Source organism: Mus caroli, chromosome 1 (assembly GCF_900094665.2).
Source record: "Mus caroli chromosome 1, CAROLI_EIJ_v1.1, whole genome shotgun sequence".
Taxonomy (NCBI): Eukaryota; Metazoa; Chordata; class Mammalia; order Rodentia; family Muridae; genus Mus; species Mus caroli.
In genome coordinates, this window is record NC_034570.1 from 139933721 (window position 1) to 139939011 (window position 5291).

Genomic DNA, 5291 nt, shown 5'->3' on the forward strand with positions numbered 1-5291 from the left:
TCCCAATGGAGGAGCTAGAGAAAGCACCCAAGGAGCTGAGCTTTCTACATTTTGTTTCAAAAGCAAACAGAAGATTGACTTCCAAAAAGCAAGGCAAAATGTCTCAAAGCCCATCCCCTAACAGTGACATACTTTCTCCAACAAGGCCACACCTACTTCAAAAGTCACACCTCCTAAAAGTGTCAATCCCTGGGCCAAGCATATTCAAACCACTACAGTGTGTGTGTATGTGTGTATATGTTTATGTGTTTGTATGTGTGTGTGTCTGTGTATGTGTGACATGGTTTTCTAAGTAAACAGAATCAGTAGAATGCAGAATTTTTGAGTTAGTAGATTTACTATGATACATTGGACCAAGAGGTACGAAAGTTAAGGAGCTGCAAATGCTGTCTTATATAAGTCAGGGCAAGAGCTGGCAATGCAACCCAAGTCTAATTCAGGAAAGCTGAAGGATGCTGAGGCCAGTGGTCTAGGTCACCGTAGGAGTCCAAACCTGAGAACCAAGGCTTCAGTTTAAGAACTGAGAAGAAGACCTCCTTGTCCTTCCTTCCGTGGCCCATGAGTCACTGTCATTTGTGAGGACTCTCTCTCTCTCTCTCTCTCTCTCTCTCTCTCTCTCTCTCTCTCTCTCTCTCTCTTCCTTTCTTATTCAATTCACTAATAGATATGCCACTTTCAGAAGTGCTCAGAAAGAAAAACACTCTGAAAAAAAATGCATTTTAGCAAACATCAAAACTTGAAAATAATACTAAACTTACCATGGCAAACTGAACCAGAAAACTACCTTCACCTATTAAATACAAACATATGTGACATAAGAGCTTCCTGAAAATGTTTTATAGTACACAGAAAAAAGAATCAACATAAGCAAGTCAAGTCTCACCAGTGGGTACAATAAAACAACATACCACATAACTGAGGTTATATGCCCTAATGAGATGTGCTTGAGGTGATGACTATCTGATCCCTATCTGCAAAAGTCCATGAGAATGAGTTACAAGCATTTAAATATTTTAAAATAAAATATTAAATCACAGGGATGCTAGATAATTCAATGTAAAATTTTAAAATGTTAATGTTCAAGTGTGAGAGTATTCCAATTAGGTTTGCAAGCCTAAAGAATCATAAGTAAGTGTGTTTAAATACATCAAAATTTAAAACGTACTTATTTCTCAAATAATCAAATCTATAAAAATGAAAGGCACTATTAAAGAAAAAGCTGAAAAGGTATAAACTGAGATATCCTTGCAGAAAAAAACAAAAAACAAAAACAAAACAAAACAAAACAAACAAAAAAAACAACAGACCTTATTTGAACTCTGGTAACATGTAAGTGAAGTTTTAAATGTGTATACCCATTCTGAGACACTGGTGCTATTCTAGACTTTTAACCAGACATAATTTTGCCACAGAAGTGACCTCCAAGATTGAACCAACAGTGAAATGTAAAATGTATTCAAGATAGGACACCAAAGAAAAGAAGTGTACAGAGATAGTATTATTACTAATAGCTCAAAATGCAAACCAATGAGTTATTGCAGCTATTTACACATGAATGGCTAAGATGTTACTGTAAAAAGCACCAACAACTCAAAGGCAGTTGCACATATTGAAAAGCTCAGCCCACAGTGCAGTACAGTTTCACAAAATCTGCATTCTGCAGCTAGTAATTACCATGCAGGCAGTTCTACCTGGGATTTCTTCTCTCCAGAAATTCTTTATTGTTCTGATACTGTTCAGTGGGGTCCTGGCAAATCTTCCACCTTTATGAGCTCTCTAAATATAAATTTTACTATAACCTGAGCCTTATGAGCCTTACATTGATGAGGAAGATCTTCATTTGAGAGAAAATGCCAAGAAACAAGAATAGGTACGAATGAATTGTAACCTCATAGCGTAGCACTAGCAAATTCATGAACTCAGTACTGAGCAAACAATTCAGGCATGGCAGCATATGGCTTAGAAAGATCACAAAGCTCAAAGCTATCCTAATCCATGTAGTGGGGTGACACTGTATAAATTAAATTAAATTAAATTAAAAATTTAAAATACAACTCCAAGCTCAGAGAAATGCATGTTGCAATAATTAGTTTATTTAATATAAGAGCAGTATTCTGTATAAGAAGAGAAACAGGTATGTAAACACTTCTATTGTGATTGTCACATTCCATTACTTGGCTTCAGTATTGGTTATAAAGTTGCATTTACTTTTTGCTTTCTAATTATTCTTTGAACTACACAAAAGATTTGTGAACTCTTATTCACATATATTTAGTTTTAATTAAAAGGTTTCAATGAAATTCCCTTACATCAGAAGCAATGTTGAGGAAATAGCCTATAGAGGCTCTTGTGCCACTCCACAGTTTACACACTTAAGTTCTAAGTTCGTAAAGCTCTTCTTACATAGACTTCACCAGAAAGCAACATTAGGAGAAGTAAGCTAGCTTTAATTCCAATCTGACAAGTGTCCTTCAAGAAAGGGAAGATAAACACTGGAGATAGTCCTTCCCCTGCAACCATCTGATAATACAGTGAGAAAGTAGCTACTTTACCACCAAGAAAATAGTCAGTGGAAATATGTGTGCCTGCTAAGAAATTGACCTTTAACTTTCAACCACAAGAAAGGAGGAAGTACAGGAATAAGGAAGAAAGGAAGACCTGACAAGAGGAAGGAGGGAGGGAAGGAGAAAAGAAACAGCAACAAAAAAATGAAATGTGTGTGTCTGTGTGTGTGTATTTAAGTGTGTGTGTATGTGATTGTGTGCATGTTTGCCTAATTGTATGTGTGAGAGTTTTCGTAGTAGAGAGTGTGTAAATACATTTATTTGCATGATCTTAAGCTCCATGCCTCTGATCTTTTGATTCTACACACCTGGACCAGAAGCACAATGTTATTAATCAGCTTTTTTTTTTTTTTTCAAGAGAAATAACCTAACAGAGAAAAGATTTGCTCTGACGCAGAGGTCCATGATTTGTTCTAGTCATTTCTCAATGACTGGATATATCTACTAAACTACACACATATGCTTTGGTAAGGAGCATCTCATTTCCAACCAGAGCACCAGGAAGGGGAAAAGAATGAAAATGTGATACAAAATGTCTATCTCTACATACTGTATAAAATATATTAATAAAATATTAATATGGAACATATATATGAGAAATGATATATAATATATATGGGAAAAATAGATAATAACAAAGCACTCTTTACTATTAAAAGAGCCTCACACACACACACACACACACACACTAAAGCTCTTAGTTCTAAGAGAGTAAAAATATTTTATGTATTTTGTTAAGAATAAATAAACACAATGACAAAAACTAGAGAAAACCTTTAACAGCATCTCAGGCACTATTCCAAGCTGTTACATCTGTTACCTGGTCAGATCTCCTAAGACCGTTACACAGCATATCTTAGCATCCTAAATTTACTGGCAAATTATTGAGGAAAAGAGGAATTAACTCAGTTGTGTAAGGTCCTGTATATAATAACTAGTGAAACAGGGATATAGCCCAGGTAGTTTGATGCCAAGATCCCTGCCTCTCACCTTTCATGGTGCACTGATTTCAAAACTGAAATGCCATTTTTCCTTTCAGTTGTGTAATGTTGCCCACTGATGGTATTCTAATGCACTTTTTAGCAGAAATAAAAATTAAGTTGGACTTTTACAGAGCAGTTTACCAATTTCTACCATGTCCTTTGTTAATCACACAAACAAGTGTCGGAAAAAAGCTACTTATCACAGTACTAATAAGAACAAATATAAAACAACATAAATATCCATCAGATTATAATATGATCCTTGAAATGACCACCTTACATCCATTAAGCATAATATATCTGGTATATATTTATTAACAGTAAATGGAATATCTGTGGTATTATCTAATGTAGTCTCTTTTTCATAACATTCTTCAAATAAATATTGTATCTTATTTTAATTAATGTAAAATTATTGAAGAATAAAAGAATTGATTTACTTCAACTTATACTGAGTTCATTCAGTCTTTCATTCGAAAGTATTTATGTGTAAACTCTCCTCTAGGATTTGGGTACTCTTCACTAAGGAAAGCAACCCTTGGGCTGGAGAGATGGTTCAGTAGTTAAGAGCACTGACTGTTCTTCTAGAGGTCCTGAGTTCAATTCCCAGCAACCCCATGGTGGTTCACAACCATCTGTAATGGGATCTGATGCTCCTTCCTGGTGTGTCTGAAGACAGTGCTGGTGTACTCATATAAATAAATATACCTTAAAAAATGAAAAGGAAAGCAACCCTTATAGCCTTGTATTGTGGTTTGCTCTCCAGACAGTTTGATCAATGGAATTGAATCAAAGATCCAGAAATAAACTCACATACCTAAGGATACTTGATTTTTGACAAAGAAGGCAAAACCCTGCAAAGGAAAATGAAGAACAGCTTCAGCATATGGTGCTGAGCTAAGTGAATGCCTGCATGTTGAAGAATGCAAATAGATCCATACTTATCACCCTGTGTAAAACTCAAGTCCAAATAGATCAAACACCTCACTTAAAACAAGATACCATAAATCTAATGGAAGAGAAATTGGAGAATAGTCATGAATTTGTCAGTTTAGGAGACAGTGTCTGTCATTGATCTTTTGCTAAAATGATGAAGGAAAAAACAAAGCAAAGATTTCCTTGATGTTATTTGAAACAACCTAATATAAATCTCATTGATTAGTCAGCTAGAAATAATTTTTTATTTTTATTTTCTTAGAATTCATTTGTTCAATGTTAATAAAAGATTTGATACACAGACATTAGGATAAGGCAGGATATACATGTTGGTCCAGCAAGGATTAACTGGCTCATGGAACACTGGGGGACATGGCTGAGATATTCAGATGGCCTGATAACATTATATCTAATAAATCCTCTTTAAAATATACCTTCATTGTGTCAGTTCTCTTTCTCCTGAGAGCCCTGACACACATGTGCAGAAAGAAGGGAAGCTTCTACTATCATGCATTTCATTTATAGTCTCTTATTGTCACATTCAAAAAATTAAAATGTCCTAAATTATAAAATTTGAATAACTCGCAAATAAGGAATTAGTAACAATTTAATGTATACCTTTCTACATATGAAATCATCTGTATATTACATATTTATAAATATCAATAATGCTTTATAATCTGTCTTTACACTTAGAAAATTTCTCTTACAATGAATTAAAGTTTACAATAAAGTCATACTCATTCTACCACTTTTGACAACAGCATATTACTTCAGTATTGACTGAAGTATACTTCAGTCAAGACCA